This window comes from Bison bison, unplaced genomic scaffold (genome assembly GCF_000754665.1).
Source record: "Bison bison bison isolate TAMUID 2011002044 unplaced genomic scaffold, Bison_UMD1.0 scf7180017864376, whole genome shotgun sequence".
In the NCBI taxonomy this organism is placed as follows: domain Eukaryota; kingdom Metazoa; phylum Chordata; class Mammalia; order Artiodactyla; family Bovidae; genus Bison; species Bison bison.
The window spans coordinates 9,579,217-9,599,951 of NW_011494948.1; the positions used below are offsets into that span (position 1 = coordinate 9,579,217).

The 20,735-nt window shown below is 41.9% G+C and overlaps 1 protein-coding gene across 1 annotated transcript in view; it reads right to left on the reverse strand.

Moving 5' to 3' along the window:
* The window catches only part of TTC39B (tetratricopeptide repeat domain 39B), a 153,429-nt gene that overhangs the window by 105,765 nt on the left and 26,929 nt on the right, over positions 1-20,735 (reverse strand).

The following is a 20,735-nucleotide window of genomic DNA, read 5'->3' on the forward strand; positions in this document are numbered from 1 at the left end:
TCCCTGCCGCCAGACTGTTCTCTACAGCATAGAGGGCAGCCTTTTCTTTATGCCACTGGTCTGTTCAAAAGTTGCACACACATGCACACTCACATCTGCTTACAAATCCACACATGCACCCCACACTCATACACACTGACTCACACACTCACAAGCTCACCCGTAAACTCACAGACACACACACTTAGAAACACACATACACTCACACACAAACTTACACATACACAAAGTTCCCTCATAGCTGCAAAAATCAAATCCAAGCTCCTCATCCAGTTATCTGGGACCCACTATAACCTAGTCGAATCTTCAAAGCCTCCTTCCCTCACATTCCTTCCACCATTTCCACAGCCACACACAGGACCATCCTGGCCTCCCTGCCCCCACGCTTCACATCTGCCATTCAATTCTTCACATAACAGCTGAAGTTACTCTTCTCTTTCTCTTCTTTAATAAGCTCACATCATACTACTGCTTTAGACTTTTTTAAAACCTTTCCACTGCACGTAGAATAAATCCAAATTTAATAAACATCCAAGACCTACTGTATAGTATAAGAAATATTCAATATCTTATAATAACCTATAATGAAAAGGTTTCTGAAAAAGAATATACATACACAATATATGTGTGTGCGTGTGTGTGTGTGTGTGTGTGTATATATATACACACACATATATGGGTGCTTAGTCAGTCATGTCTGACTCTTTGTGACCCTTTGGACTATAGCCCACCAGGCTCCTCTGTCCATGGAATTTTCCAGGCAAGAATACTGGAGTGGGCTGCCATTTCTTCCTCCATGGATCATCCTAATCAAACAATTGAACCCATGTTTCCTGTGTCTCCTGCATTGAAGGCAATTTCTTAACCCACTGAACCATCAGGGGAGGCCTATATATATATATATATATATATATATATATAAAACTGAATCACTTTGCTATAAACTTGTGTTGTGTGCTTAGTCCTGTTATTTGTTTCATTGTGCTTCTGGGTTGAGTGAGACTGAAGAGTGTGTGCTTAGTTGCTCAGTCGTGTCCAACTCTTGAGATCCCATAGACTGTAGCCTGCCAGGCTCCATGGGATTCTCCAGGCAAGAATACTGGAGTGAGTTGCCATTTCCTTCTCCAGGGGATCTTCCCAACCCAGGAATCAAACCCAGGTCTCTTGCATTGCATGCAGACTCTTTACCGACTGAGCTACAAGGGAAACCTATATAATACAAACTTGAAACACTGTAAATCAACTATATTTCAATTTTCAAAAAGAACAAGGTAGAGTCCTGAAATAAAAATAAAATTCAAATTCCTTCTCAAAAATCTATGAAGCCCCTAAACGACCCTGCCAGCCTCTGACTACCCCTCTGCCCACTGGCCCCCTTACTCACTCCACTTCAGCCACAGTCTGTCCTTCTGTTCCATGCACAAGCCAAACTCATCCCATGCCTCTCTGCATGTCCCTTTCCTAGAATGTTCTTCACTCAACTCTTCCTATGGCTGACTCACTCTCATCTTTCCATTTTCAAATCCTCTAATAAACCAAATTAAAATTACTAAGAATAGCAGCATACTAATATTTTCCCATCATCTGATTTCTTTCCTTCTCAATACCATTCTTAATATCATAATCTCTAATCATCTCATTTGTTTATGTGGTTACAATCTGTCTCCATCAGGGCAGGTTCTCATTTATCACATCTACATAGAAATCACCAGGGCTTGGCACAGAGTTGTTGCTCAAAAGATAGATGTTGCTTAATGAATGAATTGAGCTTGGGCCATCAAGGCAGTGATCACATCACCTCATTTAGAGCTATAACACAGAAATGAAGAAAGAGGACCCAAGAGCTTTTCTCTCATTTGATTATTAATACTGAACAATGTATACACCATACTACAGCTTCCCTGGTGGCTCAGATGGTAAAGAATCTGCCTGCAATGCAGGAGACTAGGGCTCAATCCCTAGGTCGGTAAGACCCTGGAGAAGGGTTTGGCAACCCACTCCAGTATTCTTGCCTGGAGAATCCCATGGACAGAGATGCCTGGTGGGCTACAGTCCATGCAGTTGCAAAAGACTCAGACACAACTGAGCGACCAAAACACATACAACATACTGACTCTGCAGGCAGGCAGGAAACAAAATATGTAAAAAAGAAAAAGAAGAGACATTCTAAGTAGTGGCAGAACTGAGTTGAGAATCTGGGAACCCTGATCTATTGATCTACATTCATACCATACTCTGTAAGGGAGGTGGAGTCAGGGGCAATTCCATCTTATTCCTCAGTCTCCAGAGACTAATGACTGGAGCAAAAACAGAAGCTCATAAACCAGCCACTGAAAGAAAAAGGAGCTGGCCCTCCAGCAAAAGAACCTAAGCCAATGTATAGGCTTCTCTGGCCTATATAAAAATTTCTAAGAAAAGACTCCTTTCTCCAAATCAAAAGTCTGAAGAGGCTCTTGGCATCACCAACCTTGTCATTTTGAATCACAGCCCAGTTTACCATCTGAAGGGTTGCAGAGAAGGTGAAAGACTAGGTTCTCCAGGAACCCAATTCTAGCTGTGATGACCAATTAAATTTACCTGTGCCAGACACCAGCTCATGGTCCCTCCAGCATTCCTGTTAACCCCACCCAGGCCGACCTGTACCAGGAAAGGGGGATGCAGAGAGCATGCTCCTGAGAGCTTCTGTGCACCTGACCCCCTCCTCACAAACCTCAACCCAGAACAGAGCACACAGCAGGCACAGAGACATGGAGTGGGCTTCAGGAAAGATAGCTCAGAAATCCAGCTCTCCTTTTAAAAAGAAATAAGGCTAATATTTACACTTAAACAAGTAATACCCCTATACCCATCTCAGTGTTATAGTTTTTCCATTAGTCATGTACTGATGTGAGAGATAGACCATAAAGAAGGCTGAGCACCGAAGAATTGATGCTTTTGAACTGTGGTGCTGGAGAAGACTCTTGAAAGTCCCTTGGACAGCAAGGAGATCAAACTAGTCAATCCTTAAGGAAATCAACCCTGGATATTCACCGGAAGGACTGATGCTGAAGCTCAGTCTACAGTACTTGGCCCACGTGATGCAAAGAGCTGATTCATTGGAAAAGACCCCGAACCTGGGGAACACTGAGGGCAAGAGGAGTAGGGGGTGACAAAGGATGAGATGGTTAGATGGCATCACTGACTCATGAGTTTGAGCAAACTCCAGGAGATAGTGAAGGACAGGGAATCCTGGCATGCTGCAGTTCATAAAGTGGCAAAGCGTCGGACACGACTTAGTGACTGAATAACAGCAACAATCCATCTCAAAACAAGAAACACTAAGTTATATCCAGTAAGAAATCATCTTAATTTGAGTAACACCTCTCCCTTTATCATATGCAGTATGTGCCTGAAGTGCTCATTTGCTTCAGTCATGTCCGACTATGACCCTATGGACTGCAACCCATCAGGCTCCTCTGTCTGTGGGATTATCCCCGAAAGAATACTAGAGTGGATTGCCATGCCCTCCCCCAGGGGATCTTCCTGACCCAGTGATCGAACCCACGTCTCCCGCATTGCTGGCAGATTCATTACCCCTGAGTCATGGGTGAAGCCCCTATCATATGCAGCAGTTTCTCTAAATAAAACATACTGTAGAACATGGAAACCACAGCTAACAATACCGCACTGCATATTTGAAAACTGTTCAAAGAGCTGATATTGAAAATTTTCATCATACACACAAATTATGACTATGTGACATGATGGATGTGTTCAGTTCAGTTCAATTCAGTTCAGTCGCTCAGTTGTGTCTGACTCTCTGCAACTCCATGAACCGCAGCACACCAGGCCTCCCTGTTCATCGCCAACTACCGGAGTCCACCCAAATCCATGTCCATTGAGTCAGTGATGCCATCCAACCATCTCATCCTCTGTCATCCCCTTCTTCTCCTGCCCTTAATCCCTCCCAGCATCAGGGCCTTTTCAAATGAGTCAGTTCTTCGCATCAGGTGGCCAAAGGATTGGAGTTTCAGCTTCAATATCAGTCCTTCCAATGAATATTCAGGACTGATTTCCTTTAGGATAGACTGGTTGGATCTCCCTACAGTCCAAGGGACTCTCAAGAGTCTTCTCCAACACCACAATTCAAAAGCATCAATTCTTCAGCACTCAGCTTTCTTTATAGTCCAACTCTCACATCCATACATGACCACTGGAAAAACCATAGCCTTGACTAGATGGACCTTTGTTGGCAAGGTAGTATCTCTGCTTTTTAATATGCTGTCTAGGTTGGTCATAACTTTCCTTCCAAGGAATAAGTATCTTTTAATTTCATGGCTGCAGTCACCATCTGCAGTGATTTTGGAGCCCATAAAAATAAAGTCTGACACTGTTTCCACAGTTTCCCCATCTATTTGCCATGAAGTGATGGGACCAGATGCCATGATCTTAGTTTTTTGAATGTTGAGCTTTAAGCCAACTTTTTCACTCTCCTCTTTCACTTTCATCAAGAGGCTCTTTAGTTCTTCACTTTCTGCCATAAGGCTGGTGTCATCTGCATATCTGAGGTTATTGATATTTCTCCTGGCAATCTTGATTCCAGCTTGTGCTTCCTCCAGCCCCGCATTTCTCATGATGTGAGATGTGAGATGGATGTGTTAACTAACCTTATTATGGTAATCATTTCACAATACAGTCATGTATCAAATCATTAAGTTGCACACCTTAAACCTACATGATGTTATAGGTTAACTATAGCTCACAAAGCTGGGGGAAATTTTTTAATTAAAAAATAATGTTAAAATCATTTTTTCCATTTAGATGAATAATAAAAATTTAATACAATGCCTCCACATAACAGAGACAATCCACCAGAGTTCTAGGATATTATTCTAATAAACTAGAAATGAGAAAGAGAAATAGAAAAAAAGCAAGAGAGAAGGATAAAAAGAGGAAGAAAACTTTGTCTCTAAAGACCAGACAAAAGGTGATTTTTTTTTTCACTTAAAAAAAAGAAAAGGAGTTTCCCTGGTGACTCAGATGGTAGAGAATCTGCCTGCAGTGCAGGAGACCCAGTTGGATCCCAGGGTGGGGAGATCCCCTACAGAAGAGAAAGCTACTCATTCCAGTACTCTTGCCTGGAGAATTCCATGGCTATAACCCCATGGACAGAGGCTATAGTCCATGGGGTCACAAAGAGTTGAACACCACTGACACACAAAGAGAAGAACTAAGATTAAATGAGTGCCTAACATGTGTCAGGCACTTTACAAAGCTCCTCCCAATTTGTAGCAAGTAAATTCAGTCACAGGTAACTACCTGAGCAATATTACACAGCTGGTAAGTGAAGGAACTGAGATTCAACTCCAGATTTAACTTCAAAGTATTTTTTTAATGTTAATTAAGAAAAACATCCAAAACTTGGAACTAAGGCAATTGGGCAGGAGTGGAGAAGCGGAGGAGAGAAGGGGGAATCATATCTCTGGAGGTAATACTGCAGACTGTCGCACAAATCCTCCCAAGGGTTCTTGAATTCTCTCAGATGATGTCCTTGTGTTTGACTTGGCTATTTACTCTCAGATTAGAGCCAGAGCATCGCCTGTAGAGGTACGGGTCCTCAGTTACCTGCCGCAGGGGCAGGGGGTCTGGATGTAGCAGACCTGGTATAGTAAAAGCCCTCTTGGAGGAGGTCGCCATTAACACCACCAAAGAGCCACCAGAACTTACCCAGGACTAGGGGAACAGACTCTTAGAGGGCACAAACAAACTCTTGTGCACACCAGGACCAGGAGAAAGGAACAGTGACCCCATAAGAGACTGACCCACACTTGCCCGTGAGCGCCTAGGAGTCTCCGGCAGAGGCATGGGGCGGTGGTGGCCTGGTGCAGGGTTGGGGCACTCAGTGCAGCAGTGCGTGCATGGGACCTTTTGAAGGAGGCTGCCATTATCTTCACTACCTCCACCACAGTGTGGCCTCAGGTCAAACAACAAGGAGGGAACACAGCCCTGCCCATCAACAGAAAATTGCATTAGAGTATAACTGACCATAGCCCAGCCCATAAGACCCAGTTTCCCCCTCAGTCAGTCTCTCCCATCAGGAAGATTCCATAAGCTTCTTCTTCTTTTTTTTTAACTTTAGCTAATATTGTATTGGTTTTGCCATATATCAAAATGAATCCGCCACAGGTATACATGTGTTCCCCATCCTGAACCCTCCTCCCTCCTCCCTCCCCATACCATCCTCTGGGTCATCAGAGGGCCAACAGAATGAAAACCACAATCACAGAAAATTAATTAAACTGGTCACATGGACCAAAGCCTTGTCTAACTCAATGAAACTATGAGCCATGCCATGTAGGGCCACCCAAGATGGACAGGTCATGGTGGAGAATACAGACAAAATGGGGTCCACTGGAGAAGGGAATGGCAAACCACTTCAGTATTCTTGCCTTGAGAACCCCATGAACAGTATGAAAAGGCAAAAAGATAGGACACTGAAAGATGAACTCCCCAGGTCAGTAGGTGCCCAATATGCTACTGGAGATCAGAGAAATAACTCCAGAAAGAATGAAGAGACGGAGCCAAAGCAAAAACAACATCCAGTTGTGGATGTGACTGGTGATGGAAGTAAAGTCTGATGCTATAAAGAGCAATATGGCATAGGAACCTAGAATGTTAGTTCAGTGAATCAAGGCAAATTGGAAGTGGTCAAACAGGAGATGGCAAGAGTGAACATTGACATTTTAGAATCGGTGAACTAAAATGGACTGGAATGGGTGAATTTAACTCAGATATATGACCTTATATCTACTACTGTGGGCAAGAATCCCTTAGAAGAAATGGAGTAGCCATCATAATCTACAAAAGGGTCCAAAATGCAGTAAGTGGATGCAATCTCAAAAACAACAGAACGATTTCTGTTCCCTTCCAAGGCAAACCATTCAATATCACAGTAATCCAAGTCTATGCCCCAACCAGTAATGCTGAAGAAGCAGAAGTTGAACAGTTCTATGAAGACCTATAAGACCACCTAGAACTAACACGCAAAAATGATATCCTTTTCATTATAGGGGACTGGAATGCAAAAGTAAGAAGTCAAGAGATACGTGGAATAACAGACAAATTTGGCCTTGGAGTACAGAATGAAGCAGATCAAAAGCTAACAAAGTTTTACCAAGACTGCACACCACTCATAGCAAACACCCTCTTCCAACAATACAAGAGATGACTCTACACATGGACATCACCAGATGGTCAATATCAAAATCAAACTGATTATATTTTTTGCAGCCAAAGATGGCGAAGCTCTATACATTCAGCAAAAACAAGACCAAGAGCTGACTGTGGCTCAGATCATGAACTCCTTATTGCCAAATTCTGACTGAAATTGAACAATGTAGGGAAAACCACTAGACCATTCAGGTACGACCTAAACCAAATCCCTTCTGATTATACAATGAAAGTGACAAATAGATTCAAAGGATTAGATCTCATAGACAGAGTGCCAGAAGAACTATGGACAGAGGTTCATGACACTGTACAGGAGGCAGTGATCAAGATCATCCCCAAGAAAAAGAATGCAAAAAAGCAAAATGGTTGTCTGAGGAGGCCTTATAAATAGCTGAGAAAAGAAGAGAAGCTAAAGGTAAAGGAGAAAAGGAAAGATATACACATTTGAATGCAGAGTTCCAAAGAATAGCAAGGAGAGATAAGAAAGACTTCCTCAGTGATCAATACAAAGAAATAGAGGAAAACAATAGAATGGGAAAGACTAGAGATCTCTTCAAGAAAATCAGAGATACCAAGGGAACATTTCAGGCAAAGATGGGCACAACTGGAGAAGGAACTGGCAACCCACTCCAGTGTTCTTGCCTAGAGAATCCCATGGACAGAGGAGCCTGGTGTGCTGCCGTCTATGGGGTCACACAGAGTCAGATACAACTGAAGTGACTTAGCAGCGGCAGCAAACTGTCAGACTAAGTTATCTGATACTTCAGAATATTATAAAAGCTTAGAGAAGGATTTTTTTTTTACTTTGAACAAATGTCATTTATTGTACAACTTATTTAACACAAAATAGTTTCAATTTGTTATTTAATATAAATTATAGCCAACACGACTGAGCAACTGATCCGATCCGATCTGATCTGATCTGATAGAGATTATAACAGAATAAATTTTGAGTCTGTGCTATAAAAAAAAAACAAAACAAAGATGGGCACAATTAAGAATAGAAATAGTATGGACCTAACAGAAGCAGAAGATATTAAGAAGAGGTGGCAAGAATACACAAAGAACTATACAAAAAAGATTTTCATGACCCAGATATCCACGATGGTGTGATCACTCACCTAGACCCAGACATCCTGGAATGCAAAGTCAAGTGGGCCTTAGGAAGCATCACTAGGAACAAAACTAGTGGAGGTGATGGAATTCCAGTTGAGCTATTTCAAATCCTGAAAGATGATGCTGTGAAAGTGCTGCACTCAATATGCCAGCAAATTTGGAAAACTCAGCAGTGGCCACAGGACTGGAAAAGGTCAGTTATCATTCCAATCACAAAGAAAGGCAATGCCAAAGAATGCTCAAACTACCACACAATTGCACTCATCTCACATACTAGCAAAGTAATGCTGAAAATTCTCCAAGCCAGGCTTCAATAGTACATGAACAGTGAACTTCCAGATGTTCAAGCTGGTTTTAAAAATGGCAGAGGAACCAGAGATCAAATCGCCAACATCTGTTGGGTCATCAAAAAAGCAGGAGAGTTCCAGAAAAACATCTATTTCTGCTTTATTGACTATGCCAAAGCCTTTGACTGTGTGGATCACAATCAACTGTGAAAAATTCTGAAAGAGATGGGAATACCAGACCACCTGACATGCCTCTTGAGAAACCTATATGCAGGTCAGGAAGCAACAGTTAGAACTGGACATGGAACAACAGACTGGTTCCAAATAGGAAAAGGAGTACGTCAAGTCTGTATATTGTCACCCTGCTTATTTAACTTCTATGCAGAGTACATCATGAGAAACGCTGGGCTGGAAGAAGCACAAGCTCGAATCAAGATTGCCAGGAGAAATATCAATAACCTCAGATATGCAGATGACACCACCCTTATGGCAGAAAGTGAAGAGGAACTAAAAAGACTCTTGATGAAAGTAAAAGAGGAGAGTGAAAAAGTTGGCTTAAAACTCAACATTCAGAAAACGAAGATTATGGCATCCATTCCCATCCCTTCATGGCAAATAGATGGGCAAACAGTGGAAACACTGAGAGACTATTTTTGGGTTCCAAAATCAGTGCAGATGGTGACTGCAGCCATGAAATTAAAAGATGTTTGCTCCTTGGAAGAAGAGCTATGACCAACTTAAATAGCATATTAAAAAAGCAGAGACATTAGTTGCCAACAAAAGTCCATCTAGTCAAAGATATGGTTTTTCCAGGAGTCATGTATGGATGTGAGAGCTAGACTATAAAGAAAGCTGAGCGCCAAAGAATTGATGCTTTTGAACTGTGGTGTTGGAGAACACTTTTGAGAGTCCCTTGAACAGCACAGAGATCTAACCAGTCCATCCTAAAGGAGATCAGTCCTGAATATTCATTGGAAGGACTGATGCTGAAGCTGAAACTCCAATACTTGATTCTCCCACTTGATGCAAAGAACTGACTCATTGGGAAAGATTCTGATGTTGGGAAAGATTGAAGGCAGGAAGAGAAGGGGACAACAGAGGATGAGATGGTTGGATGGCATCACCAACTCAATGGACATGAGTTTGAATACGCTCCGGAAGATGGTGATGGACAGGACAGCCTGGCATGCTGCAGTCCATGTGGTCACAAAGAGTCGGACACAAATGAGTGACTGAACTGAACAGAAGCCAGATACTATGAGATTATTTATTAATGTGCAGATTTCGGAATGGTAAGGAAACCTCAAAGATTACAGTTTTATGACCCTGTAGGACACTATCCAGCTTTATCTGTAGCCTAGGGATCTTAAGCTAACATTGTTCTTGTTTGAAGTCTATAAATACCCAGTTCCACAAACAGTCCGTGAATCAGTTTACCATCTCACTGGTTTCCCTCAGTGATGGGTTAAATAAAAGTTTCAACATGTCCACTTTGTATCTTTATGAGAGTCATATCCGCTCCTTTCCTCAGTGGATTCCCATCAGGACCGCTAGGTTTGGCACCTGATCTGCAGGGAACTGCTAGTCAACAGTCTCCCATCCAACACTAAATATCCGTACATCTTCATGCATTTCTCACAGAGCATAACAAGATTTTTCTACCTCTGGTGTTTGCTTCTCTAAACTCACCATCAACTTCCCAGTGCTTCACCACTGCTGGTTTTCACTTCCCGAGTGATTACAACAGTTGGTCTCCCTGAAACTTTGCACCACTAGGTAAGTGCAGCATGTGGCTGCTGCTACTAAGTCACTTCAGTCATGTCTGACCCTTGGTAACCTTATGAACTGCAGCCTACCAGGCTCCTCTGTCCATGGGATTTTCTAGGCATGAATACTGGAGTGGATTGCCATGGTCTTCCCTTCAGGAGTATCTTCCCAACCCAAGGATCAAACCCGCATCTCTTATGTCCCCTGCATTGGCAGACAGGTTCTGTACCCCTGCACCACTTGAGAAGCCCATACACCATGTGGGGTCCAGTTGAAAGAAATACAGTCAGAGACGCATCCAGAGTCCTTCCAGTTTAAGGAAAGTAATACAAGAAAGGCTTTAGCATAGTCGATGAAACAGAGATAGATGTTTTTCTGAAATTCCATTGCCTTCTCTATAATCCAGCAAATGTTGGCAATTTGATCTCTGGTTCCCCTTTCTTTTCTAAACCCAGCTTGGACATCTGGAAGTTCTGGTTTGCATAATGCTGAAGACTAGCATGCAAGATTTCAAGCATGACCTTACTAGCATGGGAGATGAGTGCAATTGTCCGATGGTCAGGTTAGCACATTCTTTGGTACCACTCTTCTTAAGAACTGGGATGAGGACTGACCTTTTTAAGTCCTGTGGCCACTGCTGGGTCTTCCAAAATCTAATGGCAGAAAGCAAAGAGGAGCTAAAGAGCCTTTTGTTAAAGGTGAAGGAGGAGAGTGAAAGAGCCGGCTTAAGACTAGATATTAAAAAAAATTAAGATCATGGCAGCTAGCCCCATTGCTACATGGCAAACAGTAGGAGGAAAGGGTGGAAGCAGTGACAAAATCCTCTTCTTGGGCTCCAAAATCATTGCAGATGATGACTGCAGCCATGAAATCAGAAGACGATTGCTTCTTGGCAGGAAAGCAATGACAAACATAGACAGTGTGTTGAAAAGCAGAGACATTACTCTGCTGACAAAGGTCCACATAAGCTAGGCTATGGTCTTCCCAGTGGTCACATACAGTTGTGAGAGCTGAGCCATAAAGAAGGTAGATCACCAAAGAACTGATGTCTTTGAACTGTGGTGCTAGAGAAGACTCCTGAAAGTCCCTTGGACAGCAAGGAGATCAACCCAGTCAATCTCAAGGGAGATCAACCCTGAATATTCACTGGAAGGACTGATGCTGAAGCTGAAGCTCCAGTATTTTGGCCACCTCATGCCAAGAGTTGACTCATTGGAAAAGACTCTGATGCTGGGAGGGATTGGGGCAGGAGGAAAAGGGGACAACAGAGGATGAGATGGCTGGATAGCATCACTGACTCGATGGCCGTGAGTCTGAGTGAACTCCGGGAGTTGGTGATGGACAGGGAGGCCTGGTGTGCTGTGATTCATGGGGTCGCAAAGAGTCGGACACGACTGAGCGACTGATCTGATCTGATCTGATGTGAACAGATGACTCTTTGGAGAAGTCCCTGATGCCGGGAAAGATTGAGCGCAGAAGGAGAGGAGGGCGTCAGAGGATGAGATGGCCAGATGGCATGGCCAATGCAATGGACATGAACTTGGGCAAACAGGGAGATGGTGAGGGACAGGGAGGCCTGGCATGCTGCAGTACCTGGGGTCACAAGGAGTCAGACACAACTGGGCAACTGAACAACAACAACAACACAAGAAAACTCACACTGCTGACAAAAGAGATGTGCTCAGCGGAAAGCCTCAGCATTTAGTTCCATCCTTAAAGACTGCTGCATCAGCCTCCCCAGCTCCTATGCTAGGGCCAACCCTGAGGAGCCACTACTCTTGGGCATAAGTGTAATAAATGTTTATTTGAGCCACACCTGGCTCCTAAGTACATGCTGCCTCCAACAGAACCTCACTTTCTCAAGAGCCTATCTTGACTCTGGCTGCAGTCAAGAGCCATCTGACTCCTGAATTCACTTTATAACCCAACACAGTACTCTGCACTTCAAAAACTATTAGCAGATAATTGTTAGAAGACTGGCTAGCTGAGAACCCTTGTCCTGAGATGAGAGGTCTTTACTTTGAGCAGTTTCATTCTGCAATTCAGCAAATGGACTAACCTTGTTAGGTGAGAGATTCCCCGGGGGCAACCTTCCAGAGGCCACCCACCACTCCAGGGCCTGCTCCCTGCTGGGTGGGGAGCCTGAAATCTGACTTCCTTCCCCCAGCAGGATGGAGGATCCTGGACACAGAACAGAGAAGTGAGGAAAAGGAATGAGGGGTGCTGCATCACTGCTAAAGCTTTTCTAAATCATTTTCATCTTCATTTGTAACACTCTGAGTAGCAAAAATGCATGCAAGTGCATTTAAGTGACAGCAAGTTTTTAATAAGTGTTTATTTCTTTAAGACTCTTAAATAATGGAGATGCTAATGATGAAGATAATCATATTATTTTTTGCCCTAAGGGAGACAGGCAAAGACTAAAGATAACAAATATGCTACTAAAAATATGCAGGAATTTAAATATTTTATTAATTTCCAAAGAGACCAAATAGATTTACAAATTTTTCAGGTCTCCCCATCTGAATTTTAATTCACTTTGGGGTATGAAAAGAAATATGTGGTAAATATTACTCTAAGAAGGGAGAGGGAATAGGAAGGAACATGATAAAAATTAAAAGTAGGTACTGCAAATCCAGTAAGTTGAATCACTTCTCTATAGCCTTGTCCTTTCTCCCCTTACCTTTTCCTTTTTCTCATCCTCCTCCTGTGTCTCTTTCTCCATTTTTCCCTCTCCTATTTGAATGATTTCAATAGGACTGTGGGCCAAAGCCTCCATGTTCTCATCCATCTGTTGTTCTTCAGGGAGGGATGACAAGGTCTGAAGGGGCTCTGTTGACACCTTCTTCCTCAATGAGAACCACTCCCCACCCCATAGCATCAGACCCTTCCCACCGGAGCCTTTACCCAACATTCCATTCTATTGACCAATGAAGCTGTGTGTTTGGTACCATGGACTCAAAGAACCCGAGAGCTGCTGAGAACTCTGAGAAGTAACAGATTCTACACTTGGCTCTGGGTCACATCTGGACTATTCTCAGGGAGATGAGCCATAAAGAGGATGCCCTAGCCACTCAAAGGATTAGTGCAGAGATTAAGAACCGTGGGTATTAGGGTCCTAAGAACCACAGACACTCCTCCTCATGACATTGTCCCCTGGTCGATCAAGATGTCCAAAATGGGAAACCAAACTGACATCAGTTGTTACACTTTATTATCATCTTAGTGACACGCCAGAAGGGCTCCTCAAATATTGGATGTAAATCTTCTCACACGTAAAAGGAAAAAGTACATTTAAAGGAATCATATGGGAAATGCATAAACCTAAGTGATATCACTCCCTACTTCAATAAAGTATTGGTTTTCCTAAATCAAGGTTAATTAACTAAAAATACAAATTTATTACATATCCATGAAGTGACTCTTAGAAAATAATTGATGCAAAAAACTTTTTAATATATGTGTCCTGAGCTCATGTGTCGGGGAGAATTGTTCATTCTGTTCACATCTGCCATCCATGGCCTTTTGGAGCATTTAAACTCTTCCAGTTGCACTTTATAGGCTGCATTTCTTTATAAGTATTGTAGGAGGGAACATCAATGCCCCAGACTCTCTGGAGCCAAATGTAAACCTCAGCTTCAGTTTATTCCTAGTACTGGATCTAAAGGGTGCAATCTCTGCTCATACCTCCCCTTTAAAGATTAACATTAAAACTCAACTGACCCATAGAGCTCTTAGTCAGAGGGAAGGAAAGTGATGGGGGCCCATATACTAGAGATTCTTCACACTCCCAGGTGCCCACTGGGCCCTTCAAGTGCATAAAATGCAACCTTCCCAAGGTTATGAACAGAATTCTTAAAAAGAACAGACAAAGAACCAGACACAGAGTTTATCTTCTACGTTTGCCCAGAAGGTTTATAAAATCTACTTTCTGGGATATGCTTATCAAAAAACTGGAGATTTTCATACACTATTCAAAACTAGAGTTTTTAAATTTCAGATAAATATAAATAGTAAAAATCAACTGCCAAAAGAAAAAAAAAAAGAAAAATGTGTGCCTGAGAAACTTTGAAGCACTCATCACTTGTGGTTGAAAACGATTTCACACATTCTCCAAGTACAGTATTAACATAATTCTCGAGTTTCTCTCATGCCAGGGAAGTCCTCTAATATTACCCCATAAGTCCTGTCTTTTTTATTTTCAAGGTTCATATTTACAAAAAAATCGCAGATCTCATAGTGAAAATAGGAAATCTGGAGTGACAGCCACTTCATTAGGAAAGATTACATTGAGCACATACATAAACTGAGCATATTTTAACTAAGCCACTGTCATGTGTTCATAAGTCAGATTTTATTCAAAGATTCACTTAAGTGCATTTCCAGCGCAAGAGAGTGGAAAACATAAATTTAGGCCAGGAAGTGGAACCCACATGGGTCTCAATCTCAGCTCTACCCCACCCCTGGGGAGGTCTAGCCTTCTGAATCCTGCTCCACTGATTTTCCTAAGAACCTATCAGAACTCCCTTACTGAAAGCAAGGGCTGTCATACTCCTTTTGAATCCACTTGGTAACCCAACACAGTACTTTTGCACTTTGCAGACTCTTAGCAATGGGGATTCCAACCATCTCCCCAAGTGGTTGGAAGGATGTTAGAGAGACAATAGCATGTAAAGGTCCAACTCAAAACAGACTCAGTAAATACCGTTCCTGAAGATACTAACTTCTCAGATATGGGGTGAATCGGTGGACTCATTCATGGACACAGAGCTGGGATCCCTCAACTCTACTTCCTCAAGAACTCTTTCCCACTAAAGATTCTGCATCTTCTTTTGAAAGAGAGAAAAGAGGCTGAAATATGGAAATATTTATAGCAAATAGGTACTCAAAAAAATGTTAACTGCCTTACTTCTCCCATCCGAAAATGCCTTCATCTCTTATTCTTCAGTGCCCAGACTCTTCCTACTCAGTGGATTACTCAACACGATAAACATAACTTATGAGCACAGAGCCCAAGACCTCAGCTCACTGGGAACAGTGACCTTGGCCAACAACGTGACCTTGGTTAATACACTCAACCTCATAGGCCTCTAGCCTCCTCATAAGGAAAGCAGAGAGGCTGGCATAGATACCATCCCTTACTCAAAAGCCTAGATTCTCTGAATTCAACACAAATCCTCCCCAATAAGGGAGCTGACTGTCCATCACACATGCTAAAATAAAATTCCTTGCTGAAGGCTGGCATCCAGAGGGACTGTGTTCAAACGAAGGGCTGGGCTGTCAGAGTCCTATCAGTTGTACTAACTCAATCCTCAATAGCCAGCTAGTGTGTTAAGGACCAGGCAAAGCAGTTCACGTGATGATTCTTTGGAGTCTCTAACAACCAAGCACAGAGAAAACATGAAATTAAAAAACCACCAGATGTCACCCTCACAAATAACAAATGAACTGGACAGCACTGCTTTAATTGTTAGTCGCTCAGTCGTGTCCAACTCTTTGCAACCATGGACCCCACCAGGCTCCTTTGTCCATGGAAATCTCCAGGCAAGAATCCTGGAGTGGGTAGTCATTCCCTTCTGCAGGGGATCCTCCCATCCCAGTGACAGAAGCCAGGTCTCCTGCATTGCAGAAAGATTTTTTTACCCACTGAGCCACCAGGGAAGCTCAGCATTGCTTTAGTTTCTACTAACATATAGAGAAGTGTGTTTTTTAAAAAATGAAATAGTTAACTTTATGAAGGGGGAAATATTTTCCTTTCTGCATTTCATTATAAATATGGAGTTGAGTTGAAGCTTAAGGTAAGGGTTAAGTTCTAAGTCAAGTACATAAAAGGAAAATCACATATAGTCAAAATTGACATTGAACAAATACTTTAAATTGTCATTATTACAGAATTCACACGGTTTGGGATATAACCTCGGAGAGGAATGGGCATGCATAAACCCAAAATGTGTAGAGCCATGTTCAGTGTGTAATAAAGAATGTATATGCAAAACATAAGTTCTTTTACAAAGGTGTACTGTTGAATTTGTTGAACAAAAATTAGTAAATTATTTTACTTCCCTGTACTAGTCCTCAGCTACTATTTTTATGGTTGTAAAATGAACCCTGGCAATCGCTTAATACGTCAAGCACTCCTGTCCTCTGGTGCCAGTCCTACAAAGCTATAGTAAACAGAGGACTATCTGGGGCATACTGTTTTTGCAGGAGCATAATTTCATACAAAACAAATAGCTACAAACAGAACCAAGAGACTGAGTTTTACCATTTCAAGCTATTTAATTTTGAAACCATCACAAATAGAGGTATTTTTAATTTAAAATGAACAAAGCTGGGAATTCTTTGGTAGTCCAGTGACTGAGACTCTATGCTCCCATGGTAGGGAACCTGGGTTCGATCCCTGGTCAAGGAACTAGATCCCACATGATGCAACTAAGACTCAGCACAGACAAATAAATTAAATAAATAGTAAAATGAAAAAAGCAGATACTTCTTCCTATGAATAAATAACCATAAATTCAATCTGCTGATGTCTATTGATATAATTTATTTAATATAATTTAATAAAATATAAAACAATTAATATAATTATTAATATAATTTATTTATTTTTGGCTGTTCTGGGTCTTCACTGCTACTCAGGCTTTTCTCTAGCTGCAGCAAGCAGGGTAAATTCTTCCTTGCAGTGCACCAGCTTCTCACTGCAGTGGCCTCTCTTGTCACGAGCACAGGCTCTGGGTGGGGCGCGGGTTTCAGTCGTTGGTGGGCTCAGTAGTTGTGGTTCAGGGCTTAGAGCACAGGCTCAATAGTTTTGGCACACATGCTTAGTTGCTCCACGGCACGTGGGATCTTCCTGGATTAGAGATTCAACTCATGTCTCCTGCATTAGAAAGCGGATTCTTTATTGCTGGGCCACTAGAGAAGCCCCTATGTTAGACATTTAGATGCTTATTTCCAATTCACAATCAATCATTTAAAAAAAAAAATTTCACCTGCACTTCCCTGGTAGTCCAGTGGCTAAAAATCCACTTTCCAATGCAAGGTACACGGGTTTGATCCCTGCTCAGAGAAGATTCCACATGGCACGGGCAATTAAGCCCGTGCACCGCAACTGAGCCCACTACCCTAGAGCCCATGTCCTACAAGAGAAGCCACCACAATGAGAAGCCCATGGGCTGCAACTAGAGAGTAGCCTTCCCTGCCCCAACTAGAGAAAGCCCTAGCACAGCAACGAAGACGCGGCACAGGCAAAAGTAAATAAACAAAATTTAAAAAAAAACATTTACCTCTACTATTACTACTGTTAATATATTCTGACAATAACAACAATAATAAAAGGTTATTGAGTGCCAAACACTGCTCTATATCCTTAACATGCATTAACTCATTTAATCTTCATAATGACTCCATGAGATACGGTTATTATTATATCCAAATAAGGAAACTAAGACTTGTGGAGATTTAATTCACTTACCCAACATCTCATAGATGAACCTCTGTTTTTCCATCTATGCGATGGGAATAATACCACTTAATTTATAGCACTGTTTTGAGGCTTAAACTGAGATAATGTATTTAATGCACCCAGCTCAGTACTGACACAATACTAACAAATAATTTCTTTTGTGATCATTAAAGTGGTTCTACAACTGAGCCTCCAGAGCAGCCTAAGGACAAGCAAAAAGAAACCTCTTGCACCATCTTATTCAACCCTCAAATTTTCCAGCTATGACAGAAAAATGGCAGAATTAGCATTCCCTTACCTATAGCTCTGCTCCAAAGCAAAAGTTTTTAAAATAGAATATAGATCTTATCTCTTAACCATTGGGAAGTTCCTGAAGAATAAGGCTTCAAAGGTAACTTGAAACTGAGAAAGCCCATTACATGGGATAGATAGGTTAAGAGTCAGACTTGAGCTCAGGTGCTCAGAATCAGCCTCCCTGAGTTCAAATCCATTTCACCACCTTTTAGCTCTGTGACCTTGGGCAAGCCTTTTCCTTTCTTCTACCTCAGTTTCCCACCTCACTGGTATGTTCACTGATTAAATGAAACGTTGAAAAGCACAGAGTACAAAGCATCCAGGATAAAACACTAGTTATTATCACTACTATTATTGATGGGACTTGAAAATTCTAAAGGCACTAGTTGGGGGCACTGAGTGCTACAGCCTGCAGAAGGTAGGGGAGTGCACAGGGCACAACACTTTGCACTAGCAATCCTGCTTCTGCCCCCGCCCCCACCAGCTGACACGCCCCAGTGTCCTCAAAGAGACCAGTCCACTGCCACAGAGGTCCCCAAACTGCAACTCATGAGCCAAATCCAGCCTGCCCCGTTTTTGTAAATAAAGTTTTATTGGAATGCTGCCACTCTCAATCATTTACATGTTGTCTATTTATATATTTCCTCTCACGCCCTCAGAGCTGAGTTGTTGCAAGTGAGACCACAGGGTCTACAAAGCTGAAAATATTTACTCTCTGGCCTTTCATAGAAAGTTTGCCTACCTTTGCATAAAGGGATAAAATATCAAATTTCCTTCCCTACCCCACTGGATGTTTTGAGGATGGAATAAGAAATAGATGTGAAAAATCTATAAAATAGCAGGAATTATTTAACCAAAAACCCACAGCCTGCAAGTTTCAAATTCAAGAGGGAAATAAATAATGCTAAGACTGTGGGTGTAGAGTCCCACTAACAGCTCCATCAATTCTTAACTATGTGGGGCTTTGGGCAAGTTATTGTAATTAGCTTCTCTAAGATTCATATTCATCATAATAACAATACAGAACTCGTGGGATTCAAAGAATTAAATGGATGTATTAGGGTTAGGATGGTGCCTGGTCAATATTAAGTAACTGATAATGTCAGCTCTTATTAAATGATTGCATTCATTACTGCAAGAAAAAGGTTTATGTCAAATACTGGACCACTCAATACTTTCCCTCCCAGGATATACACGCTTGAGAATTATCGGTGCTAGCAAAGGAGAGAGGCTAAGGACACTAATCTGGTCCTTCGAGGAATCTAAGAAAGAAAAGGTTAAAATTTCAAGGCTAAATTCTCCTTCACTCCCACGGTCAACATAATACTCCTTTTCAACATCAGGAAAATTTCACCAAGAAGCTAAATTGCATATCTACATATTTGTATTATACAGAGAAATAAACTTTATACTATAAGACAAATTAACTGAATCAATCCGATGCGAAATGCTGACATTTTGCTTCTGCTGCTGCTAAGTCACTTCAGTCGTGTCCGACTCTGTGCGACCTCATAGACGGCAGCCCACCAGGCTCCCCCGTCCCTGGGATTCTCCAGGCAAGAATACTGGAGTGGGTTGCCATTTCCTTCTCCAATGCATGGAAGTGAAAAGTGAAAGTGAAGTCGCTCAGTCGTGTCCAACTCTTAGCAACCCCATGGACTGAAGCCCACCAGGCTCCTCCATCCATGGGATTTTCCAGGCAAGAGTACTGGAGTGGGGTGCCATTGCCTTCTCTGATTTTGCTTCTAACAAGAAGCAATTAAATATAGAAACTTATTCAAAAAAGCAGAAGGAAGGAACTGCCAGAAGGGATTAGCATAATAGATCATGTAATTTGTGTCTCAAACTTAATATACATTACACATCAAAAAAAATTTAATGAATTCTGATAAAACAAATGCATTAGAAAGAACTTGAAATGACTACAGAAGGGCACCAGGAAACTGATGCATTTGAGGCTGATGCAAATGTTCAATATCTTAATTATAGTGGTGGTTAAATGGGTGAACATATTTATGAAACTTAATTTGTACAGTTAAGATGGGTCATTTTATCACATGCAATTATACCTTGATGGCAGAAAGTGAAGAGGAACTAAAAAGCCTCTTGATGAAAGTGAAAGTGGAGAGTGAAAAAGTTGGCTTAAAGCTCAACATTCAGAAAACGAAGATCATGGCATCTGGTCCCATCACTTCATGGGAAATAGATGGGGAAACAGTGGAAACAGTATCAGACTTTATTTTTCTGGGCTCCAAAATCACTGCAGATGGTGACTGCAGCCATGAAATTAAAAGATGCTTACTCCTTGGAAGGAAAGTTATGACCAACCTAGACAGCATATTAAAAAGCAGAGATACTACTTTGCCAACAAAGGTCCATCTAGTCAAGGCTATGGTTTTTCCAGTGGTCATGTGTGGATGTGAGAGTTGGACTATAAAGAAAGCTGAGTGCTGAAGAATTGATGCTTTTGAACTGTGGTGTTGGAGAAGACTCTTGAGAGTCCCTTGGACTGCAAGGAGATCCAACCAGTCCATTCTGAAGGAGATCAACCCTGGGATTTCTTTGGAGGGAATGATGCTGAAGCTGAAACTCCAGTA